The sequence below is a fragment of the Alligator mississippiensis genome, chromosome 9, assembly GCF_030867095.1.
Source record: "Alligator mississippiensis isolate rAllMis1 chromosome 9, rAllMis1, whole genome shotgun sequence".
Classification (NCBI taxonomy): domain Eukaryota; kingdom Metazoa; phylum Chordata; order Crocodylia; family Alligatoridae; genus Alligator; species Alligator mississippiensis.
Window position 1 is genome coordinate 3,053,796 of NC_081832.1, and position 21,705 is coordinate 3,075,500.

The window sequence follows — 21,705 nt, forward strand, 5'->3', positions numbered from 1 at the left end:
CGCATCCCAAGCTGGAGTCTAATTACCTTTCCACCTGGTGCCCCAGGGTTTCCCTCGCTGCTTCTGCTGATGATCAAAGACATCCGCTGAAGAAGGCCTCCTCCTCCCTCCCATGCTACCCTGCCCCCAAACCTTCTCCGGTTGGAGCCAAATGGCAAGTCCCAAGCACTGAAGCTGCAGTTACAGACCCTCTCGCAGGCTGCTTTAGTGGGGAGGGGAAAGAAGAGCATGGAGCTGATGTCCTGCACAAAGGGGAAGCCTTGCTGTGCCCCTGCTACTTAAAGGGGTGCAAAAAAGACTAAGGATGGACAGGGCACACATAGTAGCTGCTGCGGCCAGGCCTCCAGGACTGATGCACGTGCCTGGGCTCCTGGCAGGTCCCCTCCAGCAGCCGTGCACCGAGCACAGCGTGTGCCCGGGAAAGGCAGCGGGAGTGTCGGCGCACAGCTCCTGCCGGCTGCTGGGTGCACAAGCTCGGCTCTGCTTGGCAGAGGGGCAGTGCCATTGCACGGGGGTGTTCGATGTGGGTACAGGCCAAGCTTTGCAGGAGGGACCTGAGTTGTGCCAAAAGCCTTGGTGGCGTGGACCAGGTGGAGGGGGGCACCATTTGGATGGTCACTCGGAGCGTGGAGACCAAGACCATGAGCAAATCCATGGACTCTTTGGATGAAGCTAGAGGTCTCCCCCCTCCCCCAGACAGTGGGGATAGGGGGAAAGGACCAGTGCCGATGCATGCCACCGTGACCCTGAGCCTTTACCACCCTGTAAAACCCCGAAGCCGCCGTCTCGAGATGCGCCCACCAGCGATGTGGAAGCCCGTGTGGGCTGCATTTCGCAGCCCCCAAGAAAGTCGGCGGAGGAAGTGGGACAGCTGCGTGTCACATTTGCTGGGGCGTTTGATGTGGTCCCTTAATGCAGTGTGTCTCCCCTCCTGCCCTGCGGGCTCCGGCTCCAAAGAAGCCTGGGCACGTTCCCCATGAATGAAAGGCCGTGCCCTAACTCCGGCATGGGACCCATGTGCCCCCCATCGCAACTCCCTCCTCTCTGCCCCCAAAAAAGCCCCCCTGAGGGAGATCTGGCATCCGTCTGCTGCCCACGGCTTCCAGCTCGCTCACGCCGGCCACGCTGCCTGCCCTGCACATGGCACTGGGATTTGTGCCAGCGACACGATATCCCCGGTGGTACACCCTGCCCGCACCATACTTCTTCCCCACACAGCACCTCCCTGCCTCAGTGCATCACCTAAGGGACCTGCGATGTGGGTGACCCCGCTAGGGCCCAATCCTAATCGTGCTTCCCGAAGCACAGGCAAGGCTGCCATGTGGCACCTACTCTGCACCCCCAGGCTCGGCCTGGAGCGGAGGCGGTCATGCAGCCACCTCCCGGAGGTCACTGGGCATGGAAACAGAGAGCAAGTGGGTGCCACGCTTGCTGGGTGCAGGGTGTGCAAGCACCCTGGCCCGCGGAGGGAGCGTATACAGATGCTCTCCATGCACCAGCGAGGGGGAAAGCTGCAAAATCAGTGCTCCCTGCCCTGGCTCGCAGCAACACCTGTCCCCATCTCGGCGTGCCCACGGCTGTCTCACAGGCTGCTCCTGCCACCTGCCACCCGGGCAGGAAGTTGTCCGCGCTATTATTGGCGGCAGCGTTGCTTTTTGCTTCTTCTGAGGTCTATTTAAAAAAATCACACGCTGACTCAAGGGCAGGGCCGGGCGCCGGGGCCCCGCGGGTGATTCAGCGCAGGGGCCGCGCTCCCCGGGGAGGCAGCCCCAGCTGGATCCGAGCGGGTTGGGGGCCCCCAACCCACCCGTGGCTCTGCCGGCTGTCTAGACATCCCCCGCGGCAGCCGTGCATCCTCCGGTCCCAAAAAACTCCTTCGCCGCCCGGGTTCCTGACTCAACAGTGCTGCCGGCAGCCGTCTCTGCCTCGGCGTTTACATGTGTCACAGCTTTTCTCCGCGGGTGCAGCCTCTTACCAAAGCACCTTCCTGCTCCTTGCTGGATCCGTGATTCAGCACAACGGCAGGGGAACGGGCTAGAAACGGCAGCGGAGGGGCAGAGTCCAGGGAGGTCTCATCCTGCCAGGGACTCATCCCATGAGACGGTGCTGAGACCCCAGCAGATACCCCCTGGGGACCAGTGGGATGGACACCTAGCCCGCGAAATATAGGCATGCATGCTGTGCAGAGAGGAGCCGGGCTGGGGGTTACGTGGCTGTCACCCACACACCTGCCAGACACCGGGAACCAGCAACCTCCACTGCCGTGGCCACGGACAGAGGCCGTCCTCGTCTGCAATGCTGCAGTTCCCCTCGCTCAGCAGGTGGGCGAGCAGATGCTGCATCCAGCTGTGGCAACAGGCCCTAACCCTAACCCAGCTCCTCTTCTTCATCTATTAGCTGTGCTGGCAACCCCCGAGTTGCATTGGAGACCTGAAAGCACGGAGACATAGCGGGTATTTCAAGCCCTGCAAAGGACTGATGAGGACAGACGACATCCCAGGAGAATGGCCCTGCATTACTCGGACCAGCTGGGATTTAGCAGCACGTTAGACTCGCGCTGCGACTTCCCCAGCCTGGAAAGGAACGTCGCTCCCTGCAAAGTCGCACCCGCCACCCAGCAAAGCAGCTCGTGATGTATCCGCGTGCCGCTCTGCACTTGTAGGAACGAAGTTATGGTGGGGGGGAGGGAGATGGAGAAGCCGGTTGTAATCGGCTGCCTTGCCCTAAATCTGTCCACAGCCATAAAGGGTTATATAAAATGCCAAGGATCGGAGCTCTTTTTAGCTACAGCTGCAACAAAAAGAAGCATCAAACTTCTCAAAGTTGTCGGGAAGGGGGAGGAAGGAGGGGAATGGCAATCGCTGTAAAGTAAAAGCCTAGCAAAATCTTATAGTGGGGGCACGCCAAGCCACTGGGGTGGGTGTCTGGCCAAGCTGCTGTAGCCGAGGCGGGGGCATCAGAGGAAGCCCAACTGGAGAAGGGAAGACTTCCCTGACCAAAGAAAACTCCAGGCTGTAAAAATCTCTCGGCCTGGCCCCGCTTGCCTCTGGGGACCTGTTGGGCTTCCTCAGCTTCTGCAGCAAAATCCGGGTTATTCATTCATTCATGGCACAGGGTCTCTGGAGCCATTTGGTCATCCCGATTAACGCTTGCAAGACGACACGGAGTTTGATGTGAAGCCCCTAAAATATGCTGATCTCTGAGCACAGCCACCAAGCTGAAGTCGGTTTTGCTTGAAGTCCCATCCCCTGCGCTGGAGAAGTCTCAGGAGACGGTCGCCGCGTGCTAGACCCGCGCGCCGCAGCCTCGCTCCACATTGCAAACCCAGCCGCTGCGGCTCCTACCCCACACCCATTCCTCTCTCGCCAAAAGGCAGCTAGTTTGTTATTTGGGTAGCATAAAAATAGCTTGCGCAGTAACCAAGATTTAATAAGGCAAGTGCTGAAGATCAAACAGCATCTTTATGGAAGAGCTCGCCAAGCGGGCCAGACAGCCATCTATTACGTGACTGTTAATGCTCCATAATAGATGAATAATCAATAGTGAGCAGAGAGGCTAAGCAAATAATGAACGAACCAAAGGCATGCCTGAGCTCCTTGGCGGAGAAGACCCTGACACCGTGCACCCAGCCAGTGGCTTACAGGGGTGGGGAAAAAAAGAGAAAAACCATGAAAACCAACCAGGAAGGCCCAGACTATTCAGTTAGGAGGTGACTGTCACAGCTAGATGCAATCAGCCCCATCTGCCTTCCCCAACGAGCGACTTTTACAATGCCCAGAGAGGAAGCTGGGCTCATCCCTTTGCGCACAGCACAGACTGATGCTTTCCGAGCCGGAGATGCCAGGCCACCCTATTGCCAAGGCTGGTGTATTGCTGCTTCCCATACGGGCTTGGCTTCACCGTAAGCCCCCTGCATTGAGCAGCGCGATACGTATAGAAAGCTCCTGCCCGCCGTCGGTGCACGGGGGATTTGTGCAATGCCGCTCGCTGTAGAAACCAGTCGGCGTGGCCCATCCACCCCTCGAGGAACAAAGCGGGGCAGACAACACCTGCTTTGATTTTATATTTTCCAGTCCTGGAACGAATCAGCGCTTGGAGGAGAGACCTCAGGCACACAGGGCCAATTATAACCCACTTCAGGCTGGCTACAATGCTTATGATTTGGGGGACAAGTGGATGTGACGGCCCCCGGGTGAAATCCTGCCCCCTCCTCCCCTCTCTGCCCAGCTAGGAGGGGGGAAAAAAACTCATTAGGAATGATTTGTGTTATGCAAACTCCTCGCAGGATGAAAGGCAAGGAGATGACTCAGCCCACCTTCGGAGGAACGGAGCCACCCGAGGGAGAATCAAACCCAGATGAATGTTTAAGAAAGGGCCCTCGCGTGTCACTGGGAAATGCTTACATCAAACGAGCAGGCCAGAAACCACAGACATGCTGGCGAAGCACAGGCTTTCTCCAAGGAAGCCGGCGTGATAAAGTCTTTTCAGCTGGAACCGTGGTGGGGTCGTGGCTCTCCGCGATTAAAATCAATGCTCGCTCTCTTCTTGCTTTAAAGGCTGATGTGGGGCCGTGACTTTTTCCGGGCGCTTATTTCCTTGGAAACCCGCTAGTCGTCTCTGCCTGGGGTTTGCAAAAGGTGCCCCAAGGGGCTGACAGCTCAATGTCCAGTGACTTTCCAGTACATCTGCCTGCAAAGGGAAGGCGGGTCTGGGACGCCTGGCTGAGCGGGGGGCGAAGCACGGCCCTCCCCAGCTGAGCAGTGCTCGGGGGTGTCCTCGTGGAGCACCCTGCGACTGGACGAGTGACCACGTGGACAGGACTCCCTGTCTGTAGCACGACCTGCCCATCTGCCCGTTTCTACCCACCAGCTGATGAAGCCCAGACTCAATGTACCCCTCTTTTAGTCAAGCCCCCGCCACCATACGTTGGCCATCTACCAGCCAGAAAAAGCAGTGGGAAAACCCTGCCCTCTTTAAGTCCTACCCACACTCTTGCGGCATGATAAATAGGCACCCATTGCTCTGGCGGAGAAAGGGATAACTCCAGCCAAGGGCACTCTCCATGGTCCGGAGACTGCCTGGCCTTTCTGATGCTCTGAGCCTGGGGGCAATCCCCAATTCCCTGGTCCTGTGATAAACCCTCCCTGGCGTCCGATGCTGCCCCTTGGATTCCTTTCCTGTGAACAGAACGGCGGCAGAGAAACATCCCGATTAACACGGCAGTCTGATGCCACCTTGGGACCGAGCTCTGAGCACCCTTGTACCATGGTGGAGGGAAGCTTGGCCCCTCTTGGCAGATGTGACTGCTAAGGTGCCAGCGGTTTGAGCAGCCCAGCCCTATAGCAACTTTGCTCAAGCTTTGGGAGCTTTTAGGGAGGATGCTCTTGCGCAAACCTAAGCAGGGGGTGGAAATATCAACCTACAGAAGTGCGGGACCCTCCTTTACAGAGCCCAAACGTGGGACTGAAGGGCTGTCCCAGCCTGCACTCAAGGTCCTCAAATTGTGCCCAAAAGAGATGCACGAGCTAACCCCAAGTTGCAGGGACAACGGCATGACCGGCCTGCGGTGGGGTCGAGGGTCAGGCCGTGACGTCTCGCCGTTCCTGCTGGCTTCGAGGTCTACGAACGGAGTGACTATGGGCAGGGAGAGGGGTTGAGCAGGAGCTGCCCTTATGCACCCCGGGAGGGTTCATTGCAAAACACACACGGGCAGAAGGCGACTGAGAGGAAGTCCCCCAAGGGTGGAAGCCACCAGAGGCTTCCTCAGAAAAAAAAGACACCTCAAACCTGCCCTGGTGAGCAGAGCAGTGAGCGTCCCGCTACGACGGGGCTCTCTCGAGGCCCCGGTGGGGGAAGCGATGCGCGGGGGGGCAGCCACGAATGACTCAGGCAGGAAGTCTGAAAGCTTGTGGCGACGTTGCCTGCCGTCTCTTGTCCTGGAGCCCCTGAGGAGGGAGACGAGCGGGGCTTGGACATGCATGCAAGTGTAGGGGACTCTGGGACCCAAATGGGGGGCCCCTGGGCTGACAGCAGCAAACATCAGCCCTTAGAAAGGGGTCCCCAGTTCTCTGACCCATCGCTCCCTGCCTTGAAGCCGACCGAGCGATCAGGATGTTGTGATGGGCTCTCCCTCTCCTGCCCCTACAAAGCCATCTTCCAGCTGCTGCCACCTGACCTGGAAGAGTTTCCTCTCCGTCTCCGCTGTTCTCACTTGCCAACACCCGTCACCATGCTCCCTGTTCTCTAATCGCAGCACTTGCTTCATTTTCATAGAGCAAAATGTCGGAGAGCGGATTAACTCGGGGGCTGATGCCAGGTAGGGCACCTTTATTCTGTGGGTTGGATCCTGGCTGCAGACAGCAGACCCCTCCTGCTTGGGTATGCAGAGCCGGTGCCTCTACCTGAATCAGTGGTAAGGGCACGGAGAGATTGGGGACCGGGGGGGAAGAGAAGTGGAGGAAAGCACCCTATTCTCTCCAGGCCATGAGATGCCTGGGGATTGCAAACAGAGAGGCAGGCTCAATGGGAACTGGAAGTGCAGCTGCAGGGCTGATCCTGCCTTGAGCACGGGGGCTGGAGGACAGGACTTCCTGGGAGCACTTTCAACCTATTTTCCCAGGCCTCTGTCCTCCTAGACTAGTGGTTTTCAATCTTTTTTTCATTTGCAGCCCCTAAAACATTTTGAAGGGAGCTGCAGACCCCACTGCACTGTAAGTGAAAGTATGCACATACATTTGATCACAGCCATCTTTTGCAGACTCCTTAGACGTAGTCCGTGGATCCCCAGGGCTAGGTGGACTACAGGTTGAAAACCACCGTCCTAGACACTTAGCTTCTAGGTGGGAGAGCAACCCAGGAGGAAAAGCCATTGTTTCTCTAAAAAGATGGAGCTCTTCGTGTACCGCTCCTCAGTTCTGCACACAACAGAGATGCTCCGTCGGCCTGGGTTACTAAGGGGAAGTGCAAAATGGTGAAGAAACAACACTCATCTGCTCATTCCCCTCGTGCAGGCAGATCTCCCTCTTCCAACATCACCGCGACCTCCCCGGAAAGCAGCGGAGAGGTTGGAAGCAGGAGGATTTCTGCCTGCAAGCAGTGAGAGCAGATGCACGTTTGGAAATGGAGAGATGCTCAGGTCAGAACAGGAGGCGAGACGCGCAGCCACTACACAGCCCCCCGTGCAGGAAGAACGGCTGTCGAGGCTCTTGGCCGTCTTCCAGGGGCTCTGGTAAAGGGGCACAGCTAGCACCCAGCTCCTAATACCCCGGGAACATGCCCATGCCCTGGAGATCCCTTCTGCCCCTGGGTCAATAGTGCCACAGAGAGGGAGTTAGCTGTGTTAGCCTGAAGTCAGGCAGGGCAACATCTGGTGAAGCCACCCCTTTGCTGACAAAGCTTATGCTACACACATCTTTGATTTTGTCTCCAAGGTCCAAGATCTACCCTGCCTTGTTCGATAGGTCCAGCCATTGTTCGGATATCCTCTCCCTTGCAACCATAGAAAATTAGGAGGAGGGTTGGGAGAGACCTTAGGAGGTCACATCTAGTCCAACCCCCTGATCCAAGCAGGACCAGCCCCAACTAGACACCCCTTTGTCTAGGAGGATAAGGCTTTGTCTCAAAAACCTCCAAGGATGGAGACTTCGCATTCTCTCTGGGTAACCTGTCCCAGTGCTTCGCCACCCTCCTACTGAGGAAGTTTTTCCTAATATCCAGCTTCAACTTCCCTTGCTGCAGCTTGAGCCCATTGCTCCTTGTCCTGTCGTCTGCCCCCACCACGTCCAGCCCCATCCTCTTTGCAGCCCCCCTTCAGGGAGGTGAAGGCTGCTATTCAATCCCCCTCAGTCTTCCTTTCTGCAGACTAAATCAGCCCATTTCCCTCTGCCTCTCCTCACCAGTCATGTCCCCTAGCCCCATAACCACTGAAACCACTGGACTCAACTTGTCCACATCCTTTCTGTAATGGGGGGGCCAAAACAGGACCCTTCTCTGCTCAGGCTGCCTTTCAGTCAGCTGGGGTTGTACAGCAAACCCAAACCTTCTCAGCAACAGAAGTGACCAATTATATGAAATCCTCTTTAACTCAGCGACACTTGTACCCGACTGACACAGAGCAGCAGGGGTTAACCAGAGTTGCAACCACACGCCCTGTTCTCAGCAAACCATGGCAAAGACAAGCCGCCTCAAAGGAAAGACCAAAGTACAGCACGGTGCTCTGGGTGCTGCATTTCTCTCACTGCATGGGTTGTGGCAGGAAAAGCAGTCCCGGTGCATGCACTAAGTAGACCCCGGGTGCAATCTGGGGGGAAGAGATGCTGGGAAGCCACAATCAGGAGTACAGCAGAAGCCATCTGGGTGAGCATGGCAGCTCTAAGTCCTCTCCCTTGCGGCCCTTGCTGCCCGATACAACCCATCCCTGAGCAGCCACCCAGTGAATCCTTCACTATTACTATCAGCCCTGCCTGGGAATCGCAGAGAAGTGGGGCTGGAAGGGACTTCCAGAGGTCATATTTGGTCCAACCCCTGCCTGCGGTAGGATCAGCCCTATCCAAACCATCCTACCTAAATCAATAATCTAAACTCTTCATCAAACCCCTGTCAGCTCTGACACAACACAGGACATCACACCCTGACCTGCTGCAGGGAAAGCAGGGGGACGATGGTGGCCAACGTCCTGGTTCTGCAAAAGGTTGCTAATATACTCAAAGGTTCCCCTCTATAGAGAAAGGCACCCCCTGAATCCGTACCAAGCAGACCATGGGGTAAAATTCCTTCTGGATCCCTAATATATCATTACTCTGACCCTAAGCAGAGGGGCAAGACCCTCTAGCCAGGCACCTCTGGCTTTGCCCTAGCAGAAGCATTGGCACAGCCCAGTCCCAGCCCCAGCCTGGGCTGCAGCCAGCACCAATGCCTTTGAGGGAGGCTTAAATTCCCCCCTAACACATGTAGCAGGAAGTCAAACCCAGCCTTGCACATCTCAAACAAGACCCCCAGCGCCTTGCCAGGGTCCCGGCAACATCAGCGCATCGGCCCATGGAGAAGATGCATGCTCAACTTGCATGTCTGCAGCATTGTCGGCTTCCCGAATTGGCCCCTGCCCCTGCCCCTCCGTGGGCATGCACCGCGGGCAGCAAGGCCGGTCAGGGCCTGCCCTCCCAGGCAGTGAAGGTTCTCGGCCTCTGGAGACTTCATTTCAGGGGATGAGACTCATTAGGAGCGTTTCCCTTTCATCAGCACAGGGATAAAAGGGAATTGGAACAGCCTGCCCTGGGCTTAGAGAACATCCCATTAAAAGGGCCCCCAAGGTAGCCATAAGGCCTGGCCTTCTTGGGCATCGGAAATGCAACTGCTGGGCTAGCGCTCTCGCTCTGGGACCCCCTCGCTAGCCAGCCCAGGCCCCAGCACGGACAGGCAGATCCTGCTCCGGCTTCTGAAGGATTAAACACTCCTGCACCGGGCGCTGTGCAGACCCGGAGAGCGTAGGGCAAGGGAAAGAGCAATTTCACTCCATTCCTCTTCCCTGCAGCTGGCCAGGGTGGGAGCTACAAGGCAGCTGTTGCTCGCCCACTCCATGCACTGTGGTTTGGTGCTTCCTATGTAACCCCAGTTTCACTTACAGGGACCGAGCCATGGCTGCAGTTCTGGAAGCTTTTCAAAACATCCAGGAAAGCAGCTTGGTTGTTCAATCAGCCAAGGCACCTACTGAAACATGCCTGCGTCAGGTTAGCACTTAAAGACTTAGAGAGACGAGGCAAGGCAAGGATCCAATAAGGCTTTGTGCGCGGCCTGGAGGGATGCTCTTTGCAAGGGAGGGACAGATTTAGATGGGCTGCAAATGGACACTTGGCCATCTTGTTCTCAGCTTCTTCCGTCCGAGGAAAGCACGCAGGACGCGTGTACGGGAGCAGCATCCACACCCGTCCTGCACCCTGAGTTTGCTTTGTGCGAACGTCCTAGTGAATAAGTTTCCAGGCTGGGAACGGCACTGATAGGGCGAGGGTTGATGTGACTATTGGGGCCTGCGCCAGCAAATCTGTGCTCAACTGCAGCTTGGTCACCCATGCCAGAACGAGAACCACTTCCAGGCATATCCCCTTGCAGAAAAAGGCCAGGCTGGGAAAAGGGAGCCTGGGGGCTGCCCTTCCTGCACGCTCTCATTATACAGGACCAAGGCAGCAAAAGGGGGCACATCACACCGAGACAAGGAGAGGCGTTTGCAGGCAACACAACAGGAGCCTGGGGAACTCCGTGCCACTGGAGGTCACCGAGGCCAAAAGCTTTGCAAGAGCTGGGGGAGCCTGGGCGTGTGACCAAACCATCCAACATACAGTATCAGGAACAGGAATAGTTTGGGACTAACTACAAAACCTTAGAGTGCTGACCCAACTTCTCATTCCTGGGAGTTAGGAGGAGGCTGCTTTCCTGTCTCCGGTTCTTCCCCAGAAGCAGCTGCAGCTGCCAGAGGCAGGACCCTGACAAGACAGCCTGGAGGAAGTGCCAGGCTGGGCCACCGCTGTTCCTAAGAAGGGAAGCTAAATCAGGCAAAGTGTGGGTTATCACCCACCATCTAGCCCCGTGGCTGAGAGGCGGTGGTACACTGGAGTTTCACATGCAGGCAGCACAAGGAACCGCGTTTGCCTCCTCTGCACAACCATCGGTACCAGCCCCGAGAAGGTGAGTGCACCAGGCCAGCAAGCTGATCTAGCTGGATACGCACATGGCTCCCACCATCGCAGCACCCCCTGTAAGTTGGGAAGCATTTGCTGCATTTGCAGAGGGGAAACCAAGGAGTAAGGGACATCAGGGGCTTGCTTGAGGTCAGGCCACAAGCCTAAGGGCAGGTCCCTGAATGCCAGTCCAGGGTCTTGCCACACAGTCACTCTTCTTCACACCCTCCTAAGTTTGCAGGGACCCACGGGAGCCTCTCCTCCACGCACGATACAGACCTACGTGCCCCTGGTGCCATCACTATTTATGTGCTCTTCCCAAGCACAGAGAGGAACAAGTCACCTCCCCTCCATCTGCCCAGCTGCAGACACAGGGGAACCGCAGACCCCGTCCTCATTGCACGCGATCCCACCGAACAGGTCGGGGCAGACGTGGCACATTTATTTTAAACACTTGGGAGGGCGGCAAGTGAGCTGCTGGGTTCAGCTTGGGCCTGCTGGCAGGGAGCAGGGTTTGAGAGCGCTGCAAAGGCAGCAGCCGTCAGCCTCCAGAAGAGGAAGGAAACACCGGCCACGTCACGCTGAAGTCTTCCCACCGCTGATGAAAATGTGGTGCCGAAAGGCCGGGCAACCAGGCCCTCGTTGCCTCTCTGACTGCGACTTCCTTTCCGATGCAGACTAGGGGACGCACATGTGGGGCATGTCATCCTAAGGGCTGCCTATGCAAACCCAAGCCTGCCTAGAAGTCACTACCTGCTAAAGGATGCCTTAAAATCATCACGTTATCGGCAGGCAGCTCAGACAGCCTTTTTCCGTGCTGCCTGGGTCTCGGTGCATGCGCTCAGCTCCCGTGGGGTCGTGCGACTGATGCTGCCCGCAAACCCTGCAGCTGTTGAGGCCGAGGGCTGGACAGGCCATGGAGGGAGCTTCGGGCGGACGCAGGGGTTCGACCAGGCTTCAGGCATGCCGGGGGAGGCAGGCAGGAGTTGCTCACACTGCCCGTGCTGCACCTGGTCCGAGGACAGCGTCCCCAGCACTGTCACCACCATACCTTTCACCAGCACTAAATCCCCGGGGAAAGCCAGCTCTCTCACCCAGGTGCTGCTCGGGAACAGCGGCTCTGAGAGCCAGCTTCGAGCTGCCCTTGCCTTTGCAGAGATCACATCCACGGATGCTCTTCTGCCACGCTGCAGAGCCAAAATATGATGGGCGTTTGCCTTCTGCTGGAGGAAACTGTTTAAGAAACCAGCAGATTTCATGTCTGTGCATGAGGCAGGGAAGGAAGGGAGAAAAAGAAATAACTCCTGGCGGGAGGCCTGACTTTCCCCTCTGATCTGCCAGGTAACAGCGGAGCCTCTGCACCCACCGAAGGTTTGCTCACCCACAAACGCCTTGCGTGCCATCTGGTTTCCTTTCCTTAGAGCTCCGGTCCTCGGCACGGCTCAGGGCCCCTCCAAAGGTCCTCCTGCCTCACCCTGCCACCAGCACCACCATCGCGGCGCGGGAACCGGGCGCCTCGTGTGTCGTTCTGGGGTTGCAAAGCATGACGCTGGTACAACAGGGTTTTGCAGAAATGGCTCTGAAAACACACAAGTAGCTCCCCGATGCCAAAGCATGTTAGCAAAGCACCTTAAAGGTCAAACCACAGGAATCAGAGCTGTCTCCACGGAGGGGGCGGCTGGAAAGGTGAGGTATTAGGCAATCACCGATAGGCACTTTCTTGAGGTCGCTTATATTGTTTATTTCTGTGAGTCCGATTCAACTGCATCTCAGAAGGTTTCTCTTTCCTCCTCCCCCCGAAGCCTTAGATTAATGACACCTTTGCTTTTTGCAAGGCAGGGAAAGACTCAAACCCACCTCTGCCATTCAGAGCTAAGCCCATTACCGTCTGTAACCGTGACAGGACACCTTCACGAGGAACCAAGTGCCAAGAAGAGTTTTCCCTGTGGAAGGCCTATAGGTAGCCGCAAAGCCGGTGCCTCCTGGAAATAACAGCCCAGCTGTGAAGCGTCTGCACCCCACGCGCTGGGTAGCTGGGGGCAGCTCCGACTGCAATCCAGGGGCATCGTGAAGTTTTAAAAGAAGAGAACGGGGTTCACCAATGGTCCAGTGAACCCCCACCTCTGGTTCATCCCTTCCAGACTTACCTCTGGAGGAAGCTGCCTTTTCCTGTACCCGCCTGTCTGGCACCGAGCAAATCTGTCCTATATAATTAAAGCCATTGAACAATGAAAGCTTCTTTCCCAATGCAGCAGGGAAGAAGTGAAATCCCCCTACCCCATCCTCCCTCCCTCGCTCTGTGACCTACATTGGAAGGAAGGAAGAGCTTCCCAGCTGAAAACCGCAGGGGAGACTTGGGAGATGTCTTCCTGATTTCCAAAAAGTGCTTTCATCCTGGAAGCCTGAGCTCAGGTTTTGGAGGTGGCTTTTTAGATGACGGCAGACTTCGGAGTGTCTGAATTGAACCCACCCAAGTCGAGCTGCTTTTCCTAACTGCGATTTTTCCTTACCCCACCGGTCCTGGCCTCGCAGCCTGTACTCCCAACTTCCAGGCTGTATTGTAACGGGGCACACAAGTGAACTCGCTCACAGCTCTGCAACCTGAAAGGCCATGCAGAAAGCCCCAAGCTCACTAAGGGTGAGGTCCAGTTTCTGTAGGCCGGGGTGTGTTTTTCAGTCTCTGCAGCATCGGGGCCCCTGGACTTGTCTGAGGGATGACTGTAATAGTCAGAGCAGAACGGGATATGGATTGCTCCATCACACCTCTGCTACAGCAAGCCGAGACCGGATGAAACAGGCCCATTGCAAAGCCTGGTTTGATGAAGAAAAGTAGTGATATGCCACAATGACCTTTGCTCTTTCACAGCCAGAAATGCCCTTCTCCAAAGTGCAGGCTTCCTGCGAAGCAGAGCCTGCAGGACGATGATTTGAACTGGAGGAAGATGTGTTTCTGGAGGAACCTAGCTGGATGTGTCCCAAAGCTGGGGGGTGGACTTGATGGTCTATTCAGGTCCCTTCGGACCCTAACATCTAACAACATCTATGAATCAAAGAGCCCAGTGACAGGGGCCTGGTCCAGGCCGCTACAGCCTTGGGATCTCCTTCCTACAACTCAGGCTGCTCTCCAGACACGGTGGCAGTAATCAGCTTGCAAGACTTCTTGGAGAAGAGCAGTTAGCAGTGCTAACTGTGGCAGGCAGGCTGGCGTCTCTAGGAAATCTGGGTTCGAGGCAGCCAGCCCGGGTTTCAAGGGTCCTAGTGCGTGCATGGAGCTAACACACACGCACAAACTCACAGGGCCAGCGTGATGGCCTGACACGGACTGGCAGAAGACCTGATGCTAAAACAAGCTGTCACCCCTTTGGAGTGAAGTGCCAGGCACAGACAAAACCCTGCTGGAGAGTGCTTCACCCCTAGGAAAACCACCCGAGTGACAGACCGATAATCACCCAACAGGTAACCCAGAGGAGAAGGCTTAGACAAGACTCAGAGCTATTACGGGTGCATCATTTTTTATCCTAACGTGTACCTCCAACCCGGAAGTGCACTGAGCAATAACGCACACTGAGCAATAGCACGCACTAATGGTTATCCGAAATGTGCACTGAGCAATAACGCGCACTGAGCAATACCACGCACTAATTTTTATCCGAAACGTGCACTGAGCAATAACGCGCACTGAGCAATACCACGCACTAATTTTTATCCGAAACGTGCACTGAGCAATAACGCGCACTGAGCAATACCACGCACTAATGTTTTATCCGAAAAATGCACTGAGCAATAACGCGCGCCTCCAAACTGGATCTTTTTTTCAGCTCATGCTAAGGTGGGAGGTGGCTGAGTTGGTTCAAGATATGTCAGGCCTCAGGTCTCCTGGGAACAGGCCTCTGACAGCTGTAGTGAGATTGCAAAGATCCCTATAAGTTCAGTCTGCTCAGAGCTGGCTTCTGGGTTTAACCTCACCCGCTTCCCACACCCCGGAACATTTAGGCAATTTTCACCCAATGTTACCACCTCCTCCTCGCCCCTGTCTTGAGCCACTGTCTGTTGCATCATGAGATGAGCTCTTTTCCTTCCTAGCCACCCTCCCCCCGGCCCCCGGATACTACCCAGTATGCTTTTTAAACTGAAAAGGCAGTTATTCACACAAAGCATTTCAATAACTGGCTTTAAAAATGTTGCCTCAAAGCCTCTTGAAAGTTGCAAATGAATAGGCAAAAGCCAATAAGCAAGTGAAGGGAAATGCTAATGAATATTGTGGGGCAGGGGTTCCCCCTGGACCGTGCAGGGATCCAGCAAGGGGTGAGTGATGCCGGACCCCGGCAGAAACAGGTAGCAATGGTGACCAGAAGAAAACTCGGGGACCGTCTCTTATGTTTTATTTTGGGCCTTCGTACAGAATCAACCCCTCTGCCAATAAGTTAACAAACACCACACGCTGCTGGGGTTTTTGAGATGCTCGTGGTTGTACGTATTGATTCTGTGTCACAAGAGCCTGCGAGGACAAAAAAAACCCCAAGCAGGAAGGGAAAGGAATAGCTTGTGACCCCTCAGCAAATGCTTGTGGCCTGAGCTTTGAGGATTTTACCTTCTTGACAGCCAACCTGCACCACGAGAAGGCTCGAAAGGGCCATGGCAGGTTGGCGTGGAGCTTGCTCTCTCCCCCGGGAGAGGGGAGGCTGGGATTGGGGTGGGTGCACGCACCCAAGTCAGCTCCGAAACCTGCCAGAAACCTCGCTCTCTTCTAGGAGACACCGGCTGTTGTTTCAAAACCCTCCCTCTCGAAGGTGGTTTTTAAAGAGGCTGTTTTGCCACCGAACGCCGCGGGTCTCAGCAACCTCCGGTTCTCCGCCCAGTCCTGCCGGATAAGCGTGCCCGAGACAGACGCGAGGTACCGCAGCTCACCGTCCCACGCGAGAGCGGAGGCGTCGTGAGATGCCACGCGGGGACGGACAGGCACGTGTCGCCCGGCACTCGGGGGCGACAGGGACGTGGCCTACCCCCTCGCCTCTGCTTCCCGACATCCGCAGGCCGTGCCCCGGGCTCCAGCAACACGGGACCCCCACCCACGACGCCTTTTATTCTGCATTGGCGCGGAGTTATTTCCTGGAGGGTGACGGCGGGGAGCGACCCCGGTAGCGCAAGCTGGGGGAGCCCTCCCGTGCGCTCCCCGAAGCCAGGCCAAGCCGCCTGGCCCCGCGGCTGTCGGACGGGGCGAGGGTCACCGGGATGGGGACGGGGCTCCGGAGGAGCCGGGGAATCCCTCCCACTCGCCCGACGCGTTTTGTCTGGCGTCTGAAATCAGGCCGTGGCGCCGTGCCAAGCCTGGGGAGCTTCCTCAGGGAGCCTCGGCGTCCCCCCCAGGTGCATCCCCAGGGGATGCTCCGGGACGGGCCAGCTCCCAGCGGGGTGGGCACGCCAGGCGGGGACCCCAGGAGTCCTGGCACGCCACGGTCGAGACAAAAGGCCAGTCCGGGCCCCCTGAGCGCGGCGCTGCCGGAGCTGGCACCCCCGCGCCCGCCGGCAAGGATGCCCCGGACCCCGCCTGCTGCGCCCGGGCACCCCCGTGCCATGCAGCCCCCCATGCACCCCTTGCCACCCAGTGCCCCCGGGCTTGGGGGGGGCTCCGCTCTCTCCCCGGTGCTCCGCTGCCTGCCCCCGCCAACGGGGCTCGCCCGCAGCCCGGGGCATCCTCCCCGGGGGATGCCCGGCTGCAAGGGGACCCCCCCGGCCGGCTGCCGCCTGCTCGCCACTCACGATCCGTGCATCCGAGTTGCGACCCCCGCGGCGGGCTCCGGGCCCCAGGCTCCGCCGGCTCCGCTCCGGCTCCGGCTCCGGCTCCGGCACCCCGGGAGGGAGAGCGAGCGAGCAGGGGCGGCGCTGCGCACGCGTCCCCCGGCCCCTGCGCCTCCCTGCCCCGAGCCGCTGCGGCGGCCGCCGCGCTCCGACAGCCCCGCGCTCCCACCGCACCGCGCCCTGCACCGCGCCCTGCACCGCGCCGCGCACCCCGCACCGCGAGCGGCACAGCCCGGCTCCCCACCCCGCCCCACGGCTCTACACTGTGTCCAGGGCTTGGGTGGATCGGGCTCCTAAAAAGCCTGGCTGCTTGCTGCATGCGCTCAGCACTTCTCCAGGGTTTGGGTGTATCAAGGTTCCGGAGGAAAAGCCGGGCTACCCACCCCATGGGCTTAGAAATTCTCCAGGGTTTGGGTGTATTGGCTCCTAAAATGCCTGGCTACTTGCTGCATGGGCTTAGCACTTCTCCAGGGTTTGGGTGTATGAAGGTCCTGGAGGAAAAGCCGGGCTACCCACCCCATGGGCTTAGAAATTCTCCAGGGTTTGGGTGTGTTAAAGTCCTGGAGGAAGAGCTGGGCTACCCACTCCATGGGCTTAGACAACGTCCAGGGTTTGTGTGTATTGGGCTCCTAAAAAGCCTGGCTACTTGCTGCATGGGCTTAGCAATTTTCCAGGGTTTGGGTGTATGAAGGTCCTGGAGGAAAAGCCTGGCTACCCACCCCATGGGCTTAGAAATTGTCCAGGGTTTGGGTGTGTTAAAGTCCTGGAGGAAGAGCTGGGCTACCCACTCCATGGGCTTAGACAACATCCAGGGTTTGTGTGTATTGGGCTCCTAAAAAGCCTGTCTACTTGCTGCATGGGCTTAGAAATTCTCCAGGGTTTGGGTGTATGAAGGTCCTGGAAGAAAAGCCAGGCTACCCACCCCATGGGCTTAACAATTTTCCAGGGTTTGGGTGTATTAAGGCCCTGGAGGAAAAGCCTGGCTACCCACCCCATGGGCTTAGAAATTGTCCAGGGTTTGGGTGTGTTAAAGTCCTGGAGGAAGAGCTGGGCTACCCACTCCATGGGCTTAGACAACATCCAGGGTTTGTGTGTATTGGGCTCCTAAAAAGCCTGTCTACTTGCTGCATGGGCTTAGAAATTCTCCAGGGTTTGGGTGTATGAAGGTCCTGGAAGAAAAGCCAGGCTACCCACCCCATGGGCTTAACAATTTTCCAGGGTTTGGGTGTATTAAGGCCCTGGAGGAAAAGCCTGGCTACCCACCCCATGGGCTTAGAAATTGTCCAGGGTTTGGGTGTATTAAGGTCCTGGAGGAAGATCCGGGCTACCCACCCTGCGGGCGTAGCAATTTGCCAGGGTTTAGGTGTCAAGCTGTTGCCCCCGTGGAGCCCAACACACGCACGCCCTCTGTTTTACTTTGGACACACACACCAGCTAGGCTAGAGAGTGTTTCTTCCCCCTTTGGGCACACGCGAGAGTGTGTCTTCCTGCAGGACCCTGTTCCACAATGGATGGCGCGGCTCTCTTGACTCGCAGAGGTGAAAGATGAGGCCTCGGCCATATAAACTTTCCCTCAAATCTGTAAAGCCGTCTCTGTTTCAGCAAGGCAGATGTCAGTCTTGTCCCTTCCCCCCACCGCAATTCAATCAGGACTCAAGTCCCTGGATTTGCTTTAGGATTTAATTTAGCTGGAAGGTCTGAAATGTCTGGAGGCTCCTTCAACATCTCCAGGAAATGTCTGTTATCTCCTCCAGAGCCCCGGGGGCTGTGCTTTGCTGCTCCGGGTAACCCCAATCAGATGCATTGCTCCAAATATTGCTAAAAAAGACTGCAGACCGTTGTTGTTTTATTTCTTTTTAAACCATCTCCTTTCAAAAAAAGAAAGAGCAAGATGCAGGCCGGGGCATTTGCTTCCAGATGACACACCAAGTAGCACTATGGATGAATAACTCTCCGCTCAATCTGCCCCCTGCATGCCACAGACAGCTTGTCCTTATTATCTCCTTCTTTAAACATCTATATAGTTTGCAGGAGGAGACACATCTTTGTAGCAATTACAAATGCCACGTTGAATAACCAGGAGGCCTGATCTGATTTGGCTTTGATGTTTTGCCAGGCCCTTTCCCCACGCCCTCCACCCCCCCATAAAAAGCCCTGGCCCATTTGGACAGCTGGTAGTAACTTCTGGGAAAAGCCAAACTTAATCTCACCGGTGCTCTGGAAAAGAATCGAGGAGGGACGTGACGATCTTGCTGCCTGTAAACGGTTTTATTACATTTGAGCCATGCTTCACGACTCCAGGAATGATCGGTGGCATCTCTGCAGTGATCACTGGACTGTTTAGAAACAGGCCACCTTAAGCATAGTTTAATACTGATTTTGCACGACTCCTTGGTAAACCTTGAAAACAAATCCCGAACCCTTTCATCCCTCTTTTATCCAAATCTCCCAACTTCCCTGTTTAGTCTCCATCTTTCTCTCCACTTAAAAAGCATGAAGGAGTTTGGAGATCCCCGCACGCGATTGGTAATGTTTGCTGGGAATTTACATTTTATTAAATGCATGCCATTGGCACGGTCCTGGTTTAGGTTCCCTGCTTATTTGGAGCAGAGCAGGACTCGGCCATAGCTGTGCTGTCCAGTTGCTCAGTGCATCCGGCTGAACAGGGGTTGATATGAGGAACTGCACAGTAACTGAAACCCATCCATCCTCCCATCCCATCCCCCACCACATATTAATTACTGATGGAGAAGGCATCACCTGGTCGCATTGCCTTGGCTTGCAATATTGACTGCATCCGGCAGGTGTCACCCAACTCCACCACTAGAAGAGTCTTGCTTTTCTCGGCCTCTTGTAAGAGGCTGAACCTTGAGGGCGGTTGCTTGTCCCATGGTCATCCATGGTTCCTAGCCCCTACGCATGGTCCTGGGCATGGCGGGCTTCCCTGCTGTGCCTTCCCTGGTGAAATGGGTATTGGTTGTAGCCGTGCCGGTCTAAGCACATAGGCAGACAAGGTTCTTTGGGTGAATACATCCCATATCTTGTACCGGACCAACCAAAATGTTAGTTGATCTAATAAATGAGATCGGATTTACCCAAAGGACCTTGTTGCCCTGGTGGAATGCAATCGTGGGACGCAAATGTCCCCATGTCCTCTAGCAACGCCGGATGGTTTCTGCCCACGTGCCACGTTTTGGAGACCGCCGCAACAACAGGAATTGACAACGGCGTTATCACCTGCACCAACCGGGATTGAACTGAATTCCCGGGTCCCTGAGTGGAGCCAGCAGCTGCCAAGGTGTAAACACTAATATGCTTAAACCAGAGTCCAAATCAGCCTTGCTATGCTCTTGACATAGGTTGCTCCTGGTGTTGTTTGGCTTCGACCCTCTTGCGGGCAGGGCCTGATGCCATCCAAGCCCCTGGCTAGGGAAAGGCCGTGGCTTTCCAGGAATGCCTGGGGAAAGTTGACTGATGACCAGGGCTATTGTGTGGGGATCCCAGAGGTGTCTGGGGCCACGGATAGAGCCTGATCGAACAGCGCTGAGAGAGTCATTGTGTGGCATCATGGATGACTTGGATTTAGCATCATGTGGCTTTCTTGACTTCATGGCTCATTATCACCTCCTTGATTCCTCCTAATCTCTCTCCACTCCACGGGTGGGAATGACCCCGTCTCCTTTTTAATGGTCTTGGTGTTTCATTTTGCCAACTAGCCTTTCTTCTGCAATTTGGCTGTCTGTTGGCCATTCCTGGTAACGTCTCTCTTATTTCACAGCCCTGCGGATTGTTTTTAGCTCTGGCTAAAAACCTTAACTCAGGGGTGGTCATATTCACTCAGGTGTAGAAATGACTGACGGTTAATTATGGAGGCACTATCCACATGCTCAAAACGGCTAGATTTTGCTTTATGAACCTGAAGAAGAGATGTACATCTAACCATAATGACTACAGGACTAATGAGGAAATATCTCTTGAAACTGGTAGTTTGACTATTTTTTGCCTAATTTGTGGCATTTAAAAAAAACCAAAAAACCTTCAAACTAGCAAATGAATGCACATACCAATCATTATATTTGTTTTTTGCTTTATAAAGGGAATAATGTAGTACTAGCCCCCCGGCATATCAGTAAACTGTGTAGTTTCATTTAACTGGAGAAAAATGAGTTCCTTATGATGCACAATGATGTCCTATGCCATGTGTGTCTCTCCCTTTCCAAAGTCCCAGATCTGCCCATGGCTGTACCCATACAGTGAAAGCACTCGCGAGCCCCTCTGTATGTAGAAGGCATCTGACTGCTTCCTGGCAGGATCTCACAGAGGTGGAAAGCCCCTTTCGGTGCATAACTGAGAAGGGACCCAACTGCTTTCCAGTCCTTTTCTCCATCACATCTGCAAGCTGGCATTTGGGGGAGAAGCAGGCCTCCGAACTGCTGATGGATATGCCCCTGCAAGAGCTCTCTGGGTCTGGGCCGTGCACCGCACAAGGGAAGAAGCAGCTTACCAATTACAAAGGACACTTTGTCTGCTCTCTGCACTGTTTATTCACAGAGGTCTCCTTCTACTTGCACTCCGCATCCTCTGTGGAGCCGCTCGCGGTTCATCCTGATGATTGCTTGCTTGCCGAGGGTGAAAGATCCTGCCCCTTTTGGAAAAAAGGGCTGTTCACCCAGGCAATGCCCACTCCCTCCTCTCTCAGGTAAAGCACTCACTGAAGCCAAAGGATCTTGAGCTGAGTTAAATTTGGGTGAAAAATGCAACCAAGGCTTTCAGATTTGGCCTTTTGCTGGTAATCACCATACACGAATGCAACCCAAATGGAAGCAATAGCGCTGATTTTTATGAGCGGTGTTAGATGGTAGAGTAAAATCCAGACTCGCTACCCTGTTTCTGTGTTTGGGATCTGTTCCCAAAGGTGTGATACTACTGGCTGGGATATTTGATGAGTTCACCCATTTTTCACTCCAATTTCACCCCTATTTTTAGCCTCCTTTGAATAGAGAAGGCCAATTCACCACTTTTCCCAGGATGAATGGCACTAATTGCCAGTCCAGGAGTTATCCTCAGGCCCTCAGACTTGTAAAGAAAGGAACAGTTGGAAGATCTGGAGTGTGGATCTCAAAGCAGTGATAGCATGGAGGGGATTAAACAGGGTGGTTGCCTAGCTAAAGGCAGGATAAATCTGTCCCCAGAGGCCTCTCTATTATGTCTAGTAGAGCTTTGCAAGCACTAAACA

At 55.6% G+C, this 21,705-nt stretch overlaps 1 protein-coding gene across 2 annotated transcripts in view; it reads right to left on the reverse strand.

Moving 5' to 3' along the window:
• The window catches only part of RGS19 (regulator of G protein signaling 19), a 38,610-nt gene extending 22,060 nt beyond the window's left edge, over window positions 1–16,550 (reverse strand). For both annotated transcript variants that reach the window (XM_014609735.3, XM_019495244.2), the window contains exon 1: window positions 16,431–16,550. The gene's annotated coding sequence lies outside the window, so the exon portion shown is untranslated. The remainder of the gene's footprint in view (window positions 1–16,430) is intronic.
• Between the last annotated feature and the right edge of the window lie 5,155 nt (window positions 16,551–21,705).